This window comes from Carettochelys insculpta, chromosome 18, assembly GCF_033958435.1.
Source record: "Carettochelys insculpta isolate YL-2023 chromosome 18, ASM3395843v1, whole genome shotgun sequence".
Taxonomy (NCBI): domain Eukaryota; kingdom Metazoa; phylum Chordata; order Testudines; family Carettochelyidae; genus Carettochelys; species Carettochelys insculpta.
In genome coordinates this window covers 29917436-29941942 of record NC_134154.1, presented here as the reverse complement: position 1 = coordinate 29941942, position 24507 = coordinate 29917436, and the positions used below count along the sequence as shown (strand labels likewise).

The following is a 24507-nucleotide window of genomic DNA, read 5'->3' as shown; positions in this document are numbered from 1 at the left end:
TGGCTCTCGGCCCACAACCCCCTTGCCCAAGTGACCCTCCCAAGTCTAGCCCCCTCCCCACCCCCTTCCGAGTTCAGGCCCCCTGCCCCCTCTCCCAGTTCTAGCCCCCACCCTATACCCCCTCCACACATTGTACTTAGTTGTTGAACTTTTACACCAGTTTTTTACAGTTTATTATTGATAAAGGTTTATGTTGTGCACCACTACCCGTGTCCCGTGGTCCCATGGCAGGGGAGGCATGGCATGGTGGTGGTGGGGTGCATGTGGTGGGGGGTAGGTGTATGGGGGGAAGGGGAGATGTGGGCATCAAGGTGCTCAGTGTGGCCCCAGGGCAAGACTTGCACGAAGGGCCTCCCGGATCTGGACACTGTTCTGTCTCCCAAGGAGGAGGGGAGCGGCTGCGGCGACCCTGCAGACAACGTGGGCAACAGTGCCCTCGATGTCTGCATCCAGTGCGAGGAGCAGGGTGTCGTCGGCCATGGTGCTGCTACGCTGGGGTCGTGCGTTGCCCCTGGCAGCTCAGCAGGCCTCGGCTAGTGCAGGGCTGGGGAGTTGAAGGGAGGCCCTTTAAGGTGGTGGCCGGCTGCAAGCCCCGGAAGGGCTTGGCGGCCACGTGACCCCGTCCGCGGCATCTCCGCCTCCCTTCTTTCGAAAGAGCGCTCATACACGCGTGAACACTCTCTTTCGAAATAATGGGACGGGGTCTTTGAAAGAGTGGGTAGGAACTGCGATCTGCCTTTGCTGTGTGGTCGAGTTCTTTCGAAAGACGGTATATCGATTTCTGAATTTCGATTTTGCTCTTTTGATGGTGGGCTCCCGTGTAGACACACACCAAGTGTCCTGGACCCTTTCATTTTCCAGCAATACCAGAACAACCCCATGTCCCATCATGGGACTGCCCTCTCTCATGCACAGCACATGCACAGTCACAATGTGTGAAGGACTCCGTTTTGAGAAAATGGCATCTTTCATGCAGTAAAAGTGCCAAAATGCCATCTGACGTGTTTTGGCCCTGGCTCAAGTGTCAGACCCTGCATAATCCACTAACCTGTGCTGTATTTCCAAATTACCGCCTAAGAAGGCAACTATGCTGCTAGTAAAGCTGACAAGTATAGCCATCAATAGTAAGTGAAAATCTGTTTAGCGGCAGCATGTAACCTATCCATTTTCTGTTTATATTGCAGACCTTTTTAAACTGAAGTTGCACTGTATATTTAAACTTACTTAGCAGATCAAAGCTTGCAGGTTCAGATATAAAGTCACTATACAAAATTCTTTGTTTCCCTCATGGTCATTGAATTCTGCCTCTTCAGAAAGTGTCTGTAAAACTACTCCACTGCCAGCTGCAAAACGCAGCATGAGTGACGTCTCTGCTACCACCCTCCATCTACAGTCAGACAGTATTTATTTACACCAAAGGTATAAGTCACCAACATAGCGTGTTCTTGTGACTCACATGCTATTTTTAGATTACACAGAATGTAACGTAGGTTTTTTTCTGTTTGTTTGTTTTTGGCAAAGCAACCCTTGAAAATGTTATAAGCAAAAGAAGCAACACAAGGAATACAGGCAAAACTAGGGTGTCTTCCTGAGTCTGCAGACAATTTGAAACAATGGACTCAGAGAACTGCAAACTTGTTTACCCCATCAACCTCATTTGAGTGTTAACTCAAAAAACCAATGCCAACACTTGAAATGACAGCATTACTCACTTCATCAGTTCAATGGATGACAGGAGGCAGGAATGAAGCCAACAGGGTAGTTGAACAGGAAAGAAACTGCAAAGAGAAGACGGCATATATAGCAGAGAAGGACAAGAAAAAAAAAAAGCAGTGTTGTGAGGGAAACGAAACAGGGTTGAAACACCAATGGTCCGAATGGAGAAAACATTTTCTCACTATGTGAAGCACAACGTATCAAAGTGCAGAACAGGTAATAAACAATAGCTCAAAGTTTAGTGAGTACAATTCAATATTCTACCCTTGATCTGTAACAATCCTTCACATGGATTAGTCAGATAACTAAAATAATCTCCTTTAAGAATCTGATATCTCTTTTATAAAATGACAGCACATTCAGCAACTACTTGTTGAGTCTGGTACTTTCCACTGGATAAAAGAACCAATGTAAACACCTGTAAGTTGGGCACATGGGACGAAAAAAAATGTATAGAGAACTAGTAAATAAAATATATCCAGTATTAAATTATGTCCCAAAGTCCAGTTAGTATCTATATCCAGCATTTTCTACTATTTAATCACGGCTTCAGCTCTGAGACAAGTTAGTTTACACAGTTAACTTGGCAGATTGTTTCATATTGCAACCAGCCTATATATGAGACATTCTGCCTGTACTATTCGTATGCTATGTCGGTCCCTTCCTAGAGTTCATGACCTCTTTTTTTTTTAAATAGTAACTAACTCAAGCAGCTTATCACAATCTATCTGTTCCTTTCAAGATCTTACAGATCTCAGTGAAATCCCCTCCGCACTTTTTTCTCAGGAACACAATGCAAGTCTGACATATACGTCTCCAACATGTACATACTGAAAAAATAATTATAAATAATTCTACTGCTCTTCACATAATCAATTTAGAGCCAATATTTTCCTAAATAAGGGTGGCCTAAAGAGAGAATATTCCAAATGTGGCATTTAAAATGTCTTTTAATAATGCTATGTCTCAGTTTATAGTTTGATGTCTGTTGAAAAGCATATATAAACACACTGTGCATTTTATTTGAGAGCGAGAGTGTTACTGCTTCTTAAAAGGAATAGTACATTATCCTCACCCGGACACACGGAGAGATGCATTGGCAGGCAAACAAACATGCAGGACATAGTGCTCGAAACTATTGTTTAGGTCAATTTCCTGGCCAACATTCCTACACTGTGGTTTTGTTATTTTTATGCTGAAGAACATGATCCTTGTATAATACCATAAACCTAATCCATCAAAGTCAATTTCCAGGGCTTGACATTCTTATTAGTCAGATGGGATGCTCGATTTAATACCCAAAAAAAAACAACACAAGGAAAAACCAAGCTGCTGAAAAAAGGCATCTTTTCTTAGAAGTAGCATGATCAACATCTTTTTATAAGGCATATGTTTTTTTTAAATCAAAGCTGCTATGCCTGTAAACTGGATATTTTTACTGGTGTTTATTTCTTAAATTTTTAAATATTTTCCTTGGTTCTTAGGGCTTTATTGTCTCCCATGAACAACACAGCTCTCCACAAATCATCTAGCTAGTACAAGATCTTTCAAAGTTACACAAACTAACATAACGTAGTTTCCAAAGTAAAGTATTCTACAGAACTTACCCAGGTCATTCCTGTCCTTTACATTTATCTTTAATGTGTGATTCCCTATTTTGATGAAAGTCTCTACTCCGTGATAGCAGGCAAATTTTAATGTATTATAGCAACTAGGTAACCAACTTATGCTTTCCAAATTTGCAAATCAATTGATCAGACAGCAGCAGCCAATGCATCAACACAATTAAACACAAACTTACTGTTCCTAAGCAACACTTTCATTTCTACAAAGCTTTTGACAAGAAGCTTTATCATGGTCTGCGAGGGACTGTCTAGATTATACTTAGCTTTTCCTCGGCGCAGGGGACTGGACTAGGTGACCTAACAAGGACCCTTCCAGTCTTACATTTCTAAGCTACATCCACACTCACCTGGAAAGTCAATGGCTGCTACGTGATTTTTGGTACACCAACTGCACACCAAAAAAACATCGATTTTGCAGCTGTCAACTTCCCTGCTTGTCTTGATGGCAGAAGGTCAACGTGAGCACTCCTCCCATTGACCTTCCTTAATCCTTGTGGCTCATGAGGCGTTCTGGGGTAGACACTGACCCTGGAACATGCTGTTTTGTGCATGTGCAAAACAGCATCTTGGAAAATCGAACCTAAGAGGTCGATCTTCAGGACTTAGTGTAGATGTAGCATCAGATTCTATGATGGACATAGAATTGAATAAAGAGGTGGAGAAAAAAGTCATCTACTGCATAACAGTTCAGTGGTCAGGATACTCACCTTGCATGTGAGAGAACTGAATTAGGCAGAACAGGGTCTCAAACCCTGATCTCCCCTCCCACATCCTAGTTAATTCCCTAACCACCAGAGTACCAGCTGATGTGTCTGTTCTTTCATTGGGGGAGGGAGAGAAAATCAGAAAGGCTTTAGTTTTATCCCAATATGGACAGGGCAGATCTTAAAAATCTTGAAAATTTCCATGGGAAGGGAAAAATATTGTCCTCGAACTCTATTAATTAGACTTTACAAGCAAAATGTATAGGTAAATTCTGATGTACTTAAAGATCTCCTTGATGTGAAAAAAATAAACTTGAGGGCTGTTTAATAAATGGGGGAGGGTATTTCCTGATTCACGCATTTGCCTAACATACCTAGAGTGATCTACACATACAGAGCAGTGTCAATGGGAAGTACAGTACAAACAGAAGTATATCCAAACCTGAGGATCTCATTTCAGAGCTCATACACAAGGTCTGCCAGCAAAGCAAAATACGGACTGGGTGTGCTGAGTTGAACACACCAACTAAAATAAAAACATAGGAGTTACACAGAGATTTAATGTAATACAGTAAGAACACCGTTACTAGACCCAGAGACAAAAAAGGCCAATTAAAAATGGGACTCAAAAATTTGCCAGCAACCAATGGTTCTGATTTTCCTTATCTTCTATAACTTTTACAGAATATGTATAATCTACATCAACATTCAAGTTCCTAATTCTTTTTCCAGTGACTCTTTAACCCCTTATTACAATTATCAAGTACCAGTCCCAAAACAAACACAAAGCTGGAAAATGTAAAAACTACCAACAGTGAACACAGAAGAAAACTGATGTCTGAATCCTGCCAAAGTTCAGATTATAAACTGTTTTATGATACATAAATTAAAATGCAATCAAATATTTAACCTACAAAGGTAATAAATCTAGCTCTTAAATGATATAATAGGCAATTGTATTTCATAATAATAAAAACAATTCTTGACGCAACAGTACTGTTTTTATAATGTGTGTACTGGCTCACTAAAAGCTCTGATTTTGGGCCATACCAAAGCCATACACCAAAGTATTGTGAGTAACCCATCACAAGGTGCATTCTGCATGCCATATATTTCCCACTGTTAACACAAAACCCCCATTTGCATGAGTGGGAATACTGTGCAAAGCAGGTAAGTAATAGGAACATAAGACTACACAAGAATTTTTCCACTGTGAATGGTATGGTTATTGCCAGCCCCTGCCTTCTTTCTGAAAAAGACAGATTCGAATAGGACTAATACTAGCCAGTGAAAGGTTTGTTCTACTGCTGCATTTCAGGGCACAAATAAATCCTACTTATTTTGTAATGACCTGAAGTGGAGGGACTAATCAAATAACTATCCCATGGAAAAGATGTCATGCCTATAACAGAAAATATTTCAAAATAAAGAGAGACAAAAGTAAAAAGCTTCTCAAAACAGAGTAACCATTAAAGCTAAACAGATAAAAACAAATGTAACAAATGATCAAAGACAAAAAGTTAAATAAATTTACCTCCTTCATTTTTTCTATGAAAGATCTACACCCTTAAATACTCATTAAGCCAAAAGTATTCTTAGAGCTGCAATTTATTTTCTTTTTCACCCACTTTATCAAAACAGGAAATGTTAAAAATTCTGTCTTGAGGGCCTCCTTATTTTACTTATGCACCTCTACCTTTTATTGCCTTCTTCATTACTTTCTGCAAATTGCTGATGAGATCTGGTCAGTTTATTGTCCCAAATATAAATATAAAGCTCAACCTAACCACACAGAAGAATGTAACAACTAGTTGTTATAGAAGTGTCAGATTCCAAAAAACACAAGAGACTTGCAGCCAGCTAAATATTGTTTTATATAGCTTTTGTAAGTATTTCTACAATTTGAAAGTTTCATTTTTCTTCTTTCTTCTGCAATCTACCAGCAATAAAAGGGTGGTGTACTGTTCTGCAAAACAATAATCTGATTCTCTTATGAAGATAAACTACTCCACCCTCTGGTTCCCCTCACTGGAGAACAGGATTACTGTCTTGTAATTTGTAAACAGCATGGCAGTTCTATTAATAGGAGCTTTTACAAGCACTTATAAATCCTCCCTTGCTATTGTCTCTGAAAATGCCTAACAAGTATACATTGTTTAACTACCACTCAGATCACACAGAAACACGCACAGGCACACAAAAGAATGTGATTATGTTCAACTAGACTTCCGGTTGTGAAGCTAGTCGCATATTATCCAAATAAGCCCTCAAATTCTCCATTTTAATACACGGGCTTTTCATCATTTTTAATATTCTAACACAGTTATAAAAGGCTAATAGCTTAAAAAAAGTAATATTAAAAATACAAAATACTACAGTAAGCCCCTGCTTTATGCAGCTTCACATTGTGCATTACTCGCTGTAACAAGAGAGTTTCGCACAATGTGAAGCTGCTGGGCTCTCAGCCTGCCTAACTTCCTGCAGCTGTGGGAATCTAGGCAGGCTCAGGGCCCTTTCTCCCTGTCTTCCCAGAGTGGTGATAGACTGCAACCCCCTGGCCGGGCTCAACCCCCTGATGCCCAGGTCCAACGCCCTGCACGCCCTGGCTTATTTGCACCCTTCCACCCCACCACTGCAGCCCTCACCCACCCCAGGCTTAACCCCCACTGCCTGAAACCATCTCCCAACTTTCGTGAAATTCAAGGTACGCGAAGGCTGCATGGAACATAACCCTCATGTACCTCGGGGGATTACTGCACAGCTAAGCAGATGGTGATCAAAGATGATGACAACAAGGTGCTCATGAACAAGGAGAAGGTTGTGCACCAATGGCCAAGATATTGCACCAATCTATACAAAACACAGTTGGACTCAAGTGTCTCAGAGAGACTGACTGAAGAATTAAAGGAGATATCTCCACTGAGCTTCGAGAGCAAGACTGACATTTCAAAGGAGTAAGTAGAAAGAGCAGTGAAACAACTAAACGACAACAAGAGCCCTGGAAATGATAAGATCATGGGAGAGACGATCAAATAGAGTGGAGAAAGTATGATTCAGAAGATAGACTGATTATTTAATATAGCATGGAAAGAAGAGAAGACACCTAAGGAACAGACAAGATCCATGCTAGTGACAATACACAAGAAAGGAAGTGTACTGGAGTGCAAGAGCTACAGAATGATTGCCCTAACAAGTCACCTAGGCAAGGTGTAGATGATAAGAGACTGAGATTGTAGATAGAAGAACATCTTGTGGATGAGTAAGAGGGATTCAGGAAAGACAGAAGTACCAGACAGCAGATACTGACACTAAGAATGATAGAGAAAGCTCCACGAAAGAACAAAAACATCTACACTTGCTTCATTGATTTTCAGAAGGCATTTGACAGTATAGATCAGAAAGTGACTTGGGCAGCCTTGTAGTCATACGGAGTAGACAGCAGACTGATACAGTTGTTGAAGAATATCGTTGACAATATGGAGGCAGCGGTGAGAATGTGCAGAGAGTTGGGAAGTTGGTTTAGAACAAGTAGAGGTACGAGACAAGGAGATCCATTATTGCAGAGTATCTTCATCACACACCTAGAGAGAGTGATGGACAAGATCAAGGAAGAGGCAGAAGGGACATCGGTGCACAGGATGAGAATCAAGAACTTGAGGTTCACAAAATTAAGAAAGATGAAGAGAAACTAGAAAGAACAGTATAGGTGCTAAATAAGGAAGGGAAGCAGTACGGACTGATTAAAACAATGGTATTTGTAGATAAAGAAATAGGAAGGAAGATCAGCATAGATGGGATCGAACTAGAGAAATTCACTTATCTGGGAAGCAACATGACATATGATGTAGACCATAAGAAGGAAACAACGACTTGAATAGCAAAAGCAAGAGCGAGTTTGAAGGTAATGGATAAGATCTGGAAAAGCAAAGAGATTAGCTTAGGAATGAAGTGGAGCATCTTGAAAGTGCGTATTCAGCAGCACGTTGTATGGATGTGAGACCTGAGTGATAACGAAAGATTTGAAGAGAAGGATATTGGCGTTTGAGAGGAGTTGTTATAGGAAGATCCTGAGAATAGGATGGATGCAGAAGGTCACCAATAAGGAATTATATAGGAAGATACAGCTGAAAGAGAACCTACTGCAGAAAGTTATACAACATGAGTTACAGCTACTCGGGCCTATCTGCAGAATGAACAATGAACGAAAAGTGAAGACCCTGATATTAGTCATAATGGGCACTTCAAACAGGAGAGGCAGACCCCACAGAGAATGGGAAGATGACATAGTAGACTGTAGACTAGCTCCGCGCCAGAAACTAAGCCACTCTGAACTGGACAGGGAAAGATGGAAAGAAATAGTGAGGGAGGCATTGGACATCAACAGGCGCTGAGCCCAGGGTTGTGGTTGATGATTACGGCAGCTAAACAACAAGGGGCTGATTTAAACAACACAAACGCAAAAACACATTTAAAATTAAGGTTGGTATTCCATCTTAAATACACTGGCAGTGCAGCACATCTGATAGAGCCTGTAAAATTCAACACAAGCTTCAGCAGGCTTATCACAGCTACTAAATATTCAATGAAGAAAACATCTGTCATTCAATTTAAAAGAAAAGTATTAAACTGCAGAGCAAACCCTTTCCTTCATATATGCAATGTTGTGTTGCCCTGATGGACCCAGGATATTAGAGACACAAGGATGGTAAGATAATACCTTTTACTGGACCAGTTCCTGGTGGTAAGAGGGACAAGCTTTCCTTTCTTTAAAAGTCATATATGAACAAGAGAGATAATTGTATCATATGTACTTCAGACAGCTCATTAAACAACATCCACAGATCAAGAGAGTTAAGAAACAAGATTAAAAAGTTGGAGAAAATTTATGCAACATTAAAAATGCAAACATCTCTTCCCACTTCTGTGCGTCTCTGTCCTATTGAGATTTTGCCATCAATATGGACAATCTCTACATAAAAATCATCTGAATCAGTTTAACCCTACAAAACTATAATCTCCAACTTCTAATTTCCCATAATCCTTCTACTTGTTTACACAGGTTTTAAATATATTACTTGTTTCCTTTCTGAGTTGCACAAATCCAGCTGCCACTTTGTATTATGCTGTTTATAACGTCCTTTTTTTGGGCGGTGGGGGCTTTTTGGTTGAACAGAAGACTACTCCACCTATGCACCCTGCCAAACAAGACCTGCCAGTCAAACTGAAAAATCTGGTTCTCTTCCTACCTGTTCAGATTACATAGCTCCAGTAATCAGATAGGCCACATCCCTACTACGCCACCCTTTCAGAAGGGGTATATAAATGCTATGGATCAGAAATGCTAATGAGGCACATATATGAACATTCAGTGCCTCATTTGCATAACGATGGCCATCTGGAGCACTGAGAGTGCTGCTTCTGAATTGAAAGCTAGTTGTGTAGATGGGGTTCCTTCGAAAGGAAACCCCACTTTTGAAAGCGGCCTTCTTTCTCATTTTTTTCAGGAAGAAGGTTGCTTTCGAAAGCAGGGCTTCCTTTTAAAGGAACCCCACCTACAAAGCTGTTTGATGCCTGAAAACAGCTCTTCCAGACATGCGCTCGCATCAGATTATGCATGAGGTGCGAGATATTTAAACCCCTGCCTCATCTGCGTTTCCGATCAGCTGCGTTTGCATGCCCTTTCCAAAAGGGGGGGCCTGCATAGATGCACCCATGAGGTATTTCATAGTGTTCTATGAACCCAAAGTCCTTTTCCCTATGCAACAGGGCATGAATTTGTTGCTCTGCAACATGTGTCATCTCTGGTCTTCAGTTTTGTTTGGCAACGAAAAGATGTCTGGAAAGATCACCCATGCTTAGAGATTCTTCAGCGGCCCTTGAAATAATCCTATTAAAGCGATCTATATTAACTTCATTTGTTCCTATACAGACAACTGGAATGTAGTACCAGAGGGGTAGCCATGTTAGTCTGTATCTGCAAACACAATGAGAAGCCTTTCGGCACCTTATAAACTAACAGATTTTTTGGAGCATAAGATTTCATGGGCAAAGACCCACTATGCATCTGATGAAGTGGCTCTGTGCCCATGAAAGCTTATGCTCTAAAAAAATCTGTCAGTCTATAAAGTGCCACACAACAACTGGAATATAATTTCAATTGCAAGTCCTTGATTTTCTGCTCCTGTAATACATCCTACCCTAGCACCCAGGAGGCAGCATACCTATCATTACGTTCTCCTAGTTAGCCACAGATACTTCAGATCAGATTCTGCACTCAACTATCATGATAACTTAATTCTTTCTTGATAAAGTCTCCCTTTCAAAGCCTGCTTCTTGAGCTGTCATTCTTCTGTTAGTTTTTTTTTTTTAATCATTCCTGCTCTGTTTTCTTCAACAGCAAAACACCTGTTTTAGGTATCTAGCCTGAAAGAATACTCTAGATATTTTCCCTCTGTTATTATTTGTATTATATTACAGCCTACGCTTTGGACATGGCTGAGAAACCTGTTACGACTGGTGCTGTCCAGAACACAGAAAACAAGTATTCCTGGCCTAAAGAGCTTATAAACTACATTTCAGAATAAGAGTCAATAGGATACAGACAGATCAACAGTTGAAGAAAACCATGAGTCAACACTGGTTGGCTCAACAGGCAGTAGTGGTGTTGTGTCAGTTGTCAATTTTTTGAAGCAATCACGTCAAAAGAGAATTTTGAGGACAGGTTTACATGTTTAGGGGGATTTCTTCCCACGCATGAAGAGCAGCATGCTACCATATCTTAGAACTTACATTCCTCCACCATCTCACTTTCTCCTACATAATTATTTCATGCACAGACTCAAGTATGGTTTCTGATGGGGTCTTCCTTTAAGCTTCGTCCTGTGCATCGCCTCTGATTTACTCAGCTGCTGTTAGACTTCTATGGAGCTACTTGGCATGCTAACTGTCGCTGTTTCCATAATCATCTTTTCTTTCTGTGTTTGCTTCTGAGAGACTGCTTACTATGAATATTTGCCTGCATTACCCTGAAAATTTCTTTGTACAGTGTGGTCCACAGAACTGTTACAGTACATAGGCTAGACTGCTTGCCTCTTGCAAGCAGAAACGGATCTGTCATGTGACAAGCAGCATGAGAACACCCACTTCCTGACATTCCCTTCAATTGGGACAGCTTTCGCACACAGATTAATTCCATCCTACTTTCCTACATTACTGATTAGGTTAAGTATTCTTTGAGGAAAGAGCACAACTATTTTTCTCCTGTTGCAGAGCATGAGACTAATTTCCCCCTCATGAAATAAAAACTTGAATCTTTGAATTTCAATTTCCAACTCTATTCCAAATGATCCATTTCTCTTCAGGACGGCAGGATGCATGAAGACTTAATTACTTGAACAAAGGAACGCACAGATATGCTGTGCATAGATAAATGCTCTCATTTTTCAATGTACTGTGATTCACAGATCTGCTACAATGGGAATTTCACAACAGTGTGCCTCCAGGTGGGGAAGCAGGTCATCCATTAAATATGGGCATATAAAATAAGGTACATTATACATCCTCACTCTTTCCCTGAGCACAAAGGCTACTTCAGCTGAAAAATGACTAAAGGCTGCATGACAAATATGTACAATTTAGTGAATTTATGCGCTGATGGCCACACGGTCATAGAGTAGATCTCATTACAAGAGACATGGATTCTCTGCTCTCTAATTGCCAGTGTTCCTCAGGACTAAACTTCAGTGCACAACCAAAGAAAAATTATTCTTACATTTACAGCTGTGAGCACTGCGTGCTTGAATTCAGAGCACAATGCTGTCATCCAAGAAATTCCCCAACTTCATAAACTTGACTGCCTGAAGACAATTATCAGGAAGCTCCAGAGGCCAGGAAATATGGTGACACCTGGCAGAAGAGTTAAATCTGAGTTCCAGCCTAAGTTTTTCAGCCTCTGCTCTATACTACCGTGGAAAGACAAAGAGGTAGCTGCCCTACAAATATTTTTAATTTTGAGGCTTATACAAAACATCCTTTTCTCGATACTCCTGAAAACATTATAGTACAGGGACTTCATAACTTTACAATAGACACTTTCTTACACCCACGTTAGAGCCTGCCTGGAGAACAAAGGCAATATTTCATTTGTGTAATGTGGCAGTTAAAATATCGACTGTACTTCAGCCAGTAGCTTCTATTTCTTGACTTCTTTCTTGAGCAATAAATCACTTCTTCCAAGAATCCATTTTCAATTTGTCTCCTGCTCAATGGAAATTGGCTTTTGCAATAACAGACCTTCTCTGTAAGGTAGGCACAGGGAAAGGACTACACTAACCAGACCTGAGAACAACAGCCTCTTCAGCCAGACATCTGTAACGCCCCCTCCTTCCTGTTCTGTCTTATTCCAGGGAAGCAGTGGAAAAAGTGGGAAGACAAATTGAATTTCACCCAGTTTTGCAGGAGAGCATCCCTCACCCCATATATATAGAGGCCTGGCACATGAAAAGACCAAAGAAGGTATCCAGGTGCAAATGGGTCAACCACCAGCCCACCAAAGCGATGTGTTAGGAATGAAGATACTTCTGGTTGCAGGTTCCATTCCACTTTATTCAACTTCTGCCTGGTGTTCACCTTCTCCTTGAAGGGCCATGCATTTTCTCTGCCCCGGGCAGGAGATGTTGATTTTCTTTCTGAGACATCAATAAAACACTATGTTCCAATCAGTGGATGCTGTGCTTCCCTCTTCCTTCTATCTGAATGAGCCTTCTCTATTATTTCCAGCCAGCTCCTGATGTACGGATCACTTGGGCTCATTTACTAAAACTCTTTTAACTCACCAGATGGAGTGGGAAATGGACAGTTGGACCTTCACTTCTGCAAACAGATCTAACAGACGAGATGTGAAGGGGATACACCTATCCCTTGATTTATGAACATAATTTGTTCGATGAAAACTGTTCATAAGGTGAACATTTGTGAAGTGAAAAGGGAGCTGCCGGCAGAGCACTGGCTGCATAATGGGTGCTCGGACAAAGGTTGGTTCTTCATTGTAGCAAAAACAGTGTTTGTAAATTGAAAAAATAGGTATAAAAATACATGGTTCGTTGTACCAAAAATTCACAAATCGGAAGTTTGTAAATCGTGGGAGAAAGGACTCGTGAATTCCCTTTCATAGACAGTGTGTGCAAAGTCAGCATTCCCAATAGGCTGCACTATAGGGATGTTAAATCTGTTTAATTAGTTAACAGTTTAAATTCTAGGTTTAATTGGTTAACCTATTAAATGGGTTGGGGGAGGGGAGGTTGAGGAGGCCGCTCGTGGCCCCCCACCCGCTGTGGACAGGAGCTGCTCTGACCCAGCTGGAGCATCCCTTCCCACAGGTCTGCCGCAGATGTGGGGGTGCTCCAGTATCATCAGAGCAGAACCCGCACACTGCAGAGGGGGGCTGCTGCAGTTGGTCGGGGGAGTCCCCGTCTGTGGTGGCGTTGGGTGCGCTGAAGGTGAGGGAGCTCAGACTGGGATGAAGCAGCCCAGGTCGCAGTGGGCTGCGTCCACCCATTTAGGATGAGGCTAACTGGTTAACCAGTTAACCCTTAACACCCCTATTCCACTAAGTACCTAATTGTTGCTTGTGAACAACCACGTTTTTCTTTATAGCCAGAGGGTCCTACACGTTTGCCACTCGCCACATGTGGCAAACAGGACATCGTGGTGTGGTGACCCTGGGTCTGCAGTCACATGTAGCTCTTGAAGCCTTTAAATGCAGCGCCTCCTAGAACTCCATGCAGGGAGCGCCATCTGCCCCCTCCGTGCACACACCCCATCACCTGGTGGGGAAAGCGCATGGCGGCAGCAGTGGCAACCCCGGCCTCTCCAATGGCCTCAGCTCCGGTAACTCCGGTGAGTCGCCAGCATTCATTTAGAAAGGGAGACTGGGGGAGCCTGGCTCTGGAGTGGGGGAGGACATTTATTTACAGCCGGGGGGCTGTGGCGAATATGGAAGGACAACAACTACAGTGATTTCTGAATTCTTATTGGACACCACTGCTTTATAGCAACCTTCAACTGGTGTTACCATTTTTCTGAGCCCTTGCACCCAACAGGATGCATCTACATTCCTAATTTCCAGGGCATCATAGCTGTATTTTTCCCATGAACCCAAGATACTCCAGGGACATATCACTGTTTCTGCTCTCATCCACTTGCTCAACAGAATTTTCGAGGAGGAGATATAGGTTCAGCCTCTGAAATATGGGACTCTCGGGTTTGACAATATCCATGGTCTGGTAGGACCACGGATGTTGCTAGACCAAAGGGCCACAGCAGCCAGGAGTAGGCACAATTCAGGAGCTGACAGTAGGTAAGTCCCATGATTGGAATCCCTAACTGGGACCAAGCAGCTACAGCTGGGGCCAGGAAACCAGTTGGGAGTCGGGACAAGCTGCAGTGGCCAGAAGCCTTTGGGGAGCCTTGGCGAGGGCTCAGCCGCCACAGCCAGGGAGGCATACCAGGAAAGTGGGAGCTGCTTGCCACGGTCAGGGCCAGGCTGCAGCAACCAGGGAACACCAACCAGGGAGCAGGAGCTGCAGCTGCAGCTGCTGGCAATGCTGTGGAGCCCCCCCTAATGCTGGCACCACAGCCCCTGCCCCACTAGACAGCTAGGCTATTGGGGGGGTTCATGCTTGTATGAGAGGTGGAGAAACTTTTTTTCTGCATTTACATTTGTGCAGGGCCCCTCCCCCCCGCCACACAGGCACCATGCAGTTGGGGTCTTTCCTGTGTCCAACCACATCACATGGCTAGCCCCTGACACAACAAAAGATTTTCAGGGGCTTGCTGCCGCTGGACGGACCATTTCAACTGGCTCTGCAGCCACAGACCCCCACCCCACCCCCAAAGATTTTCATGGGCTTGCTGCCACTGTGGGGGGACCATGTCAACAGGTTCTGCAGCCACAGATCTCACACCACCCTATGGCGATGAGGGGGGCCAGCCCCCACACGGTCGACTGGGCTGGCCCACCTGCCTCAGCAACACTGCTTGTTGAAATTTGGCAAGCCCCAACCCCCACATTGGACAACTCTATGTAGTGCAGTAAGAAGCCAAAAATCTTTATTTTAACCTTTTCTATCCTTCTCTTTCTTCAAGCTTTGGCCCCCTTAACACAGGGAAAAGTGGCTGGAGGGCCAGTGGAGAAGACATAGACACCTGCTTTTTGTAAAATCTTTGGTGTTTCAGTTTTAAAAGCTAAAATTTCAGTTACTCTGGCAACCTTTGTTGATGCCCTACTTTTCCTTCTGGAAAGACATCCATTTCTTTTCCACTGGAGGGCAATGCAGTGTGGGAAGATGACATCACACACCCACAACCATTTGCAGGGCATTTTTTCCCATGCTGTATGTCAGGGATCTGTCCCCACTTTGGCATGCTGAGTGTAGAAGTGTGGACCCACAAAAACAAACACCTTGCCTACAAAAGGCCTTACTTTAATAATAACCTCCCAAGGTCACAGATTCTCTGGACCCTGGAGGGAGGCTGTCCTTGGAGACCCCTAAAACCCAGGAAGGCACTCTGGGGAATGCCTCCCTGTGGTGAAAAACTCCAGACCGGTTCTCCCCTGCAGGATGAACCCCAGCTCCTATCCCTCCCTTACCTGAAAGCATGAGAACACAGAGCCGTAATTTGACAGCTGGCCTTCCAGCCTAAGGCATACACATACACAGACCCTTCTCAGGACACAGGTATCAGAACAATTGCTTAAAAACAGTAATTTATTCACAAAAGAAGAAAAAATAAACCGTACCATTTACGGCACAGAGACTACTTCCCTGGGATTCAGCTTAAAAGTTACAGGGGGTAAAAAAAATCCAGTCATTAATTAAAGCAACAACAATGTAACAGATAGCTAGTCCAACCAAATTCAAACTAACCATAACCTGATTGCGTCTAAATATACATTGCCCTTCTACTTACACCTCTGTGCCTGATTTTGAGATGGTCAGGATATCCTTCTCTGGCTGTCTTCTTTCTGCCTCCCCAGTGGACAAAAAACCCCTTAAATTGCAGTTTTTCTCAGTTTAGAAAAAGTCACTCCACTCTCATGGGCTCACCTGGGCTCAAGTTACATCACAAAGAGATTAACCCCTTCCCTGCACTCATTCATGACACTGCACCACTGAAAATACCCAGACTGCTATGGGGCTGACAGAATTGTGAGATAGGTTCCCAGAATGCACTGCTGCAACAATGTTTGGCAATTGAGTGTGGCAGCAATAAGTTCACTTTGTGAGGCGGTAAGGATACTGAAATTCAAATTTATAAAACCCACCATTACAACATTGATTTTTAATAAATTCAAATTTATGCTGTAATGTTTACAGAGCCTAAATAGCAGCACATCACCAGATGGGATGCACCAGCCAGGACACAGCAGCCCCATTCCCTGGCGCACAATCAGTGGGGGCACTCCAGCCCATCCAGGGCAAGTTCTGTGGATGGCACAGGGGCCATTCCAACCCAGCCGGGCTGAAGTAGCCTCCCCAGCCACCGCCACATCTGTTCAATCCAGTAACCAGTTAATCCTAGCATTGAAATGGTTAACCAATAAATGGGATTTAACAGGCACGAATGTGAATCCCTCCAGAACATTTCACACCTTTGCAGACACAAGGCGAAAGGACTTACTTGATAGAGGGCTCAGCCATACTCCTATTGTGATCAACTCTCGGCAGCCTAGCACTTGTCCCATTATTTACACCTGTGCAAAATGAGTGTAAAATGCTATCAACTCATACTTCTCTGTTCTTACCTATATTTTATAACCATTCACACATGCAGACCTGATTATATACAAGGCAGTGGAAAATCAGGCCCATTTATTCGATTTGTATGCTTAGAGTATTATGAACAGCTGTCTTCTGCAGTTACTGACAAAAGGAAGACAGAAAAGAAAGGAAATTGTGGATCTGATCACAGTTAGTTCCCTCCACCAAATTCTTACTTGGCAACATCTCCATCAATTCCCTCAACAATTATTACAGGACTTGATTCTACAATAAATATTCTCGTGCTCTAACAACGGAAGATCCAGTTTTGACAGACTGTCTCCCAACACATCAACAATCCTCAGGTAGCTTAACAATTTCTTCAGCTCATTTTGCGGCTATTGTATTTTACATAGAATTTTAGCTACTGATAAAAGTAAAGCTCACGAGAACTTGGAAATGGAATTTAATGATAAAGCATCTAACCAATATTTACAGCATACTCAAATTACACCCTTCCCCTACTGCTCAGAAATGAACGACCCAATGAAAAGGGTCTTTAAATATCCCAATCCAAAAAGATTACAAAAGCAAAAAATAGTTGATGTTTGTCAGCTTTAGCTTTCTTTGGAATATAGCCTACTGCCCTCTGTTTTGGAAAAACCTTAAGTCTTTGAAAATAAGCCCTTCAGTATCTCCTATTACATTGTGACCAATTTCAATTTCTGTGCAGCCATCACAGCACTAATTCAGGCAGAACATATTCGTGTAGAATGGTGCTCTTGTGACACTACCACGTTATTATGCACTGATAAATCTGTCCCAAGGTAAGGCTGTCAGGTTTTATCCAATTTCCCAGCCGTTGCTGCACTGATAAGGGAATCTGTTCTTCCAATAGGTCATATCTAGTTTTCCACATATGCATAAAATCTGTTAGAATTTTATGAAGTGCGTGACTGTAATAGTGAAAGGCCTCTGTGTGTGTGTACATATATATCTTTCATTCATTGACTCTTAAGTGTTTGTAATTCTTAGCAATAACCCATGTACAGAAAGTAAATGTGCCCATTTCCTGAGAAGTAACTGCAACACTGGATGATAATGTTCCTAGTGTCCAATAAGGATTAAAACACAGCCTGCCACACACTTTTTCATTTATGAACAAAGGCAGACTGAAACCTAAGACTCCAGTGGCATAAGGTCAAGGCATTAACCCCATTCATCTACTTAGTACTCAAAGGCACATCATTCGTTAATAACAGAATCGTAGAAGAGTAGGACTGGAAGGGACCTCGAGAGGCCATCGAGTCCAGCCCCCTGCCCTCATGGCAGGGCCAAGCACTTTCTAGACCATCCCTGAAAGCCATCTATCTAACCTCTTCTTAAATAGCTCCAGTGATGGAGATTCTACCACCTCCCTTGGCAATTCGTTCCAGTGTTTGATCACCCTGACAGTTAGGAACTTTTTCCTAATGTCCAACCTGAACCTCCCCTGCTGCAATTTCAGTCCATTGCCTCTTGTTCTGTCCTCAGAGGCAAGGAAGAACAAGTTCCCTCCCTCTGCCTTATGACACCCTTTTAGATACCTGAAAACTGCTATCATGTCCCCCCTCAATCTTCTCTTTTCCAAACTAAACAAGCCCAATTCTTTCAGCCTTTCTTCATAGGTCATGTTCTCTAGACCTTTGATCATTCTCGTTGCTCTCCTCTGGACCCTCTCCAATTTCTCCACATCCTTCCTGAACTGCGGTGCCCAGAACTGGACACAATATTCCAGCTGAGGCCTAACCAGCGCAGAGTAGAGCAGGAGAATGACTTCTCCTGTCTTGTTCACGACACACCTGTTAACGCATCCTAGAATCATGTTTGCCTTTTTCGCAACAGCATCACACTGCTGACTCATATTTAGCTTGTGGTCCACTATAACCCCCAGATCCCATTCTGCTGTACTCATTCCTAGGCAGTCCTTTCCCATTCTGTATGTGTGACACTGATTATTTCTTCCTAAGTGGAGCACTTTGCATTTGTCCTTATTAAACTTCATCCTGGTATGTCATGTATTATCACTTAATGCATTAACTAGAATACACAGCTTTACGGTGAAATCAATTAACTTTCCTTAAAAGAACATTTTGGAGCTCGGGAAGAGGAAATGGATGAAATAACCTGGCTAGTTTTTTTTATTTCTTGTGTTAAAATGTCACCCTCTATACACATTCAGCTTGTGCTTTTATTTAAGCATCACAAAATTGTGCATAATTTAACAGAAACAGAAAAACAAACAAATGTTGTTTGTTAAGATTATTTCACCCTAACTTTATATTTTGTAAAAAAAAAAAAAAAATAGTCAAGCTTTTAAAACAAATAAACATTCCATTGTAATGGTTGAAATGCAAAAATTGTAGCACCAAGAATCAAAAAGTGACATTAACCACAATAAACTACAGTAAATCCTTGAAATACGCAGCTGAAAGTTGCGCGTAACTCGCTTTAACGCAAGTTAAGCGCAATTTGAAGCTGCTCTGTGGACCCTTCTCCCAGCCCCGACAACAATTACTTAAAGGCTTTTTTTTTTAAAAAAATCACTTCTAATTTATCGAAAGTGTTTCAGTAACACTAGTAAAAAGGTTTATTAATGACACTAACTTATCACATGACTTACATCTCTTTAAATTCCTTTCTGAGATTACTGCTCAAAAGCTGAGCTAACGTTGCACACAAGAAACAGAATTTTAAAATGCTTCATTCATTTTACTCTATTCAAGGTGAGTGGAATACGTAAAGTTACCAGGTATTAATAAATGGTGAAAAGTACATCACAAATTGCTTCAGTTTTAGTGTGCATTTTCAAAAACACTTGATGCCAGCCTAATATTGCTCCCTCTGAGGAGTAAATGTCAAAGGAAGCTTATGCTCTAAAAATATTTCCTAACAGAAATGTCTAAATGAAGATAGCAAGTATTCCAGAATCATCTGTATCATGAAAGTCTGTTTTAAAATTAAGCAGCAGATTTTTAACCTGATAGCATCCATTCAGCACTGGCACATAGACCATTCTGGGCTTGCTATCCTAAGGGTAGAGTTATGAACCCAGATTTTCAACATGTGAAGTGTTAAGTGTATTTGTTAGTTCAAAAAAAAAAAAAAAAAAAAAATCCACTTCCTGGTCACGTTTAGCCTAAGTCAACTGGGGGCAGAAACCTGTTCCACAACCTTTGATGACTGCAGAACAGCTGTAAACAAAGATCACTTTTCTGGAGGTAAACTTCTAAATAGAACAAAAAAGCAGTCAAGTAGCACTTTAAAGACTAATAAGATAATTTATTAGGTGAGCTTTCGTGGGACAGACCCACTTCTTCAGACCATAGCCATACCAGAACAGACGTGTAACAAACAAATTGTAGTTCTACTATAATCAGATTCTTTAAACTCACGTCATTTACAAGCAGTGAATGCTGAGGAGTGGGCAGCTACCTTTAAATACAACATACTGACATCTGATAATAATTTAATAATCCTCTTAAATTATATTACATTTAATATTAAAAAAAGTATTCTGACTCCAACCAGTCTCCAAATTCAAACAACCATTCTGTGTTTGTAACATGGTAAAATAAGAACGTGTGTTATATTATCATCAGTTTATATACAAAGCCTTAAATCTGGTTCTTAATCTTTGTGGTAATCATTACTGTCAGGCTGAATGTAATATGCAAGCAAAGATTTGTGTGTATAACAAAGCCCTAACTGGGATGATTTAGTTGAGGTTGGTTCCTGCTTAGCATAGAGAGGGTCGGACTTGATAAGCTCCTGAAGTCTCTTCCAATCCTAATTTTCTATGAGTCAGTACATCTCAGTGCACATGCTGCAAGAAAAGGATGGTATTAGCATCCTATTTAAAAAACATATACTAACTACAATTAAGGCCAAACTACATTTTTATTAAATGTCCAACAAGGACCAACATAACATAGGTTCTGTCATTCGACAACACATAAAAATGGTGTTTTGTGTAAAATCCACCAGGTAAAGAGCAAACAATCGGGGGTGTAGACTCTGAAACTGAAAATAATTTTTTTTAATAAATAAATAAATCTGTGTCTGTTTTGTTCCATGAAAATCTTCAAAGGTTCCCATGAAAATCAAACACAGCTGTGTCAGCCAAAACTTCAGGCCCTGTGTAAAATGTATTACAGATCAGCAGCTGCAACTGAATTTATTAAGGATGAGACAGCCATGTTCTTCTACAGCTTTGTCATATTGTCTTAGTGAAAGGTATATAAAACGTCCCTCCTAAATTTTGTCCTAATTTACTCCCCTTTGTAAGCTCTTAATACCAAAACTGACTTGTAAAAGTACCTATAGAGACTTAATTCCAAGTCAAAGTTTTTCGCTGATTACTAGAAAAATGATTAACAAAAAACACGAAGACACTGAACATGTAGTGGGAATTAAATTCCCAAGAACTGAAGAAGTTTATATTTTCAGATTTGTATCTCATGAGGGAAATGAAGCAACTATCTACAAAAAACAAGAAGAGATTGTGAATCTGAATAAAAACTACGACCCCTTGTTGAAATGCACAGAAGCAAAGAGTTGATCAACAATGGGACTAGAAAGCCAGCCTTTGTAAAAAAGTAATCGCACAAGAAGAGATTCCTTTGTGTGCAGCAGCTATTGTGTTGGCATGATGAAAGTACAATTCATGAGTTAAATGCTGCAGCAGACTCAAATGCTTGTATATTTTTGATGGGTCTTGCAGGAAGTCTTCACCATTAGCAACTAAGTGGTTTTTATATTAAGCAGCTACACCTAGGATAGATAACATTTCTGCGACAGATGTAAAAGTATCAAAGCATTTGAAAAGCAAATTTTTTTAAAGTTGACACTTAAAACAGAAAATAAACAAGATACAGCATTATTAAAAGTGGCCATTCATTCCGCATGTAGCCTGTCCGATCTAAGTATTGCAGTGTATGTGGTATATCACTTATTGGCCGTGTCTACACTAGCCAAAAACTTCGAAATGGGCATGCAAATGGCCATTTTGAAGTTTACTAATGAAGCGCTGAAATACATATTCAGCGCCTCATTAGCACGCGGGCAGCCGCAGCACTTCGAAATTGACGCGGCTTGCCGCTGCGCGGCTCATCCAGACAGGGCTCCTTTTCGAAAGGACCCCAGATACTTCAAAGTCCCCTTATTCCTATGAGCAGATAGGAATAAGGGGACTTCAAAGTAGCCAGGGTCCTTCTGAAAAGGAGCACCATCTGGACGAGCCGCATCAATTTCGAAGTGCTGCGGCCGCCTGCATGCTAATGAGGCGCTGAATATGTATTTCAGCGCTTCATTAGTAAACTTTGAAATGGCCATTTGCATGCCCATTTCGACACGTAGACATAGCCATTATTGTTTATAATGAATCGTCTACCAGGGATTTCCTTATGCACACACCTTTTTTGCACCCACGGGTTACATCCTCACTGCTGAGTTATCTACACTCATGTTAGCTCACCTTGATTAGCATAGCTTGAGTTAAGAGCTGCCATACTTTAAAACACTGTAAACTCTTTCACATCCAGCAGCCCCAAGACTGAAAGGTTGCCTGATATTCAAATATGCTGGATAATAAAGAGGTATACCTAGCAAGGCAAGGTTAGTTTAGTTATTAATGAATTTATACATACAATCATTCATACAAGATAATTTATTAATGAATGCAGAGTATTGTATTTACCAACAGCATTATACAGTGCAAACTTATACTGTATTTGCTGTAATTATTTCTATTTACTTTCTAGAGGACGTTGATTTTGCTGACAATGTCGCCCTCCTTTCAGACCAACATGAAAGCATGAAAAAAAAAAGGTCACAACACTAGACAAAACTGCCTCAGTGACTGGACTGAGCATTAACAAGGGAAAGACCAAGACAATGAGGATCAACACCACAATCACACTGGGAAGGCATGACCTGGACGATGTGGAGCAGTTCACCTATTTGGGAAGTACTATGGGCATAGATGGAGGAACACATAAGGATGTCAATACCAGGATAGGGAAAACACCACCTGTATTCAAGACTCTCCATCACATACGAAGTTCACAAATAATATCTGTGAAGACAAAACTGCAGATCATCAACACAAATGTGATGAGTGAGCTCTTGTATGGATGTGAGACCTGGCACTCTAAAAAAGTCTTCAAATCACAAGCTACAGACCTTCATAAACAGGTGCCTGAGGTACATCCTTCACATCAAATGGCAAGACTTGGTCACAAATGAGGAGCTTCGGAACAAAGCAGGACAAAAACCAATCAACAATGAAATCAAGAGAAGAAAGTGGGGATGGACAGGCCACTCTCTCAGAAAACCATCGTCCAATCTGTCAAGCTCTCACATGGAACCCGCAAGGAAAGCGTAAAAGAGGAACACCTCGGACAACGGGGAGGCGGCCTACTGAAACTGAAGGACAAGTGGGGTACTCCTGGACCCAACTGGAAGTTTTGGACCCAGACAGAGTGAAGTAGAGGAGTCTTGTAGATGACCTATGCTCCACGCAGAGTACAAGGGTTAAGTAGTAGTAGTAGTATACTGTACTTCTGGAAAATCTACTTATGGTTAAAATGTTACTTATTGGAGAGTTCTGGATGACAGAATGCCAAATATGAAAGTTTACTGTAAGCGCTCTTCCACAAGAAGAGACAGTGCTCATTGACAATGTGTGGACACATTCATCCCACAATGAAAGTGTCTCATTCAGAATTAGCTTAATCCACTTTGGAAGTTCATTAAACTAATTTGAAATAAAGTATTTCACTTAACAAAAAGAGTGTCCACACACGATGTCATACTTTACCTTACTCCAGATCAACTTTAATGTACAGACTTAGAGAGGCAGCTGTGGTAATCTGTTTCTTCACAAAACAAAAAAGTAGTCCCGTTGTACCTTAAAGATTGACAATATTATTTAATAGGTGACAAGCTTTTCCGGGACAGATCCACTTCTCCAGATCTGAAGTAAGTCTGTCTCACTAAAGCTCACCACGTAATACAGTTAACTCTTTTATATCCAGCATTCTATCATCCAGAACTCTCAAACAACAAGCACTTTAACCATAAGTAAGTTGTAGTTATGTTTTCCATAAGTATAGCACAGTGAAAGTAAATACATATAAATACAGAAAATACGGTATAAGTCTACAGTGTACAATTCTATGGCTGTTGGTAAATACAGCATTCTGCAAACATTTTTGTTCATTACTATCTAATATTGTTATTCTTTAGTGTTACGCATTGTTAGGTATACCTCTCTATATCCAGAATATTTGAATATCTGGCAACCCTCCTGGTCCCAGGGCTGCCAAATATGAAAGAGTTTACTGCAAAAGGTTACAAGTATTAAGGGAGACATTCCCTCTACACACTTTGAATCAATTTACTGTTCTAATGAGTACATGCCATCTGCATCAAAATCAAAATCAGACCCAAACTATCCATGATCGTTTAACTTGGATCACTGATACTGGAACGTGCAAGTGCTGATCTAGCTATTATTCCTGATAAAATAACAAGATAGGTTAACATATCCAGCTGCACAGAACAGAAACTGCACGTATATCTGCACACGTATCGGGTATCCTGTCTTGCAATTAAGTGGTTAACAATTAGGATTCAAGATTAATTTGGATTAGTTGCTAA

At 41.4% G+C, this 24507-nt stretch overlaps 1 protein-coding gene across 4 annotated transcripts in view; it reads right to left on the bottom strand.

Moving 5' to 3' along the window:
• Positions 1-24507, bottom strand: part of KIAA1671 (KIAA1671 ortholog) — a 143387-nt gene that overhangs the window by 108990 nt on the left and 9890 nt on the right. The window contains exon 1 of one of the 4 annotated variants that reach the window (XM_075013243.1): positions 1713-1876. The exons of the other annotated variants lie outside the window; for them this stretch is intronic. The gene's annotated coding sequence lies outside the window, so the exon portion shown is untranslated. Of the gene's footprint in view, positions 1-1712; positions 1877-24507 lie in introns of those variants that run through there. 4 annotated transcript variants of the gene reach the window in all.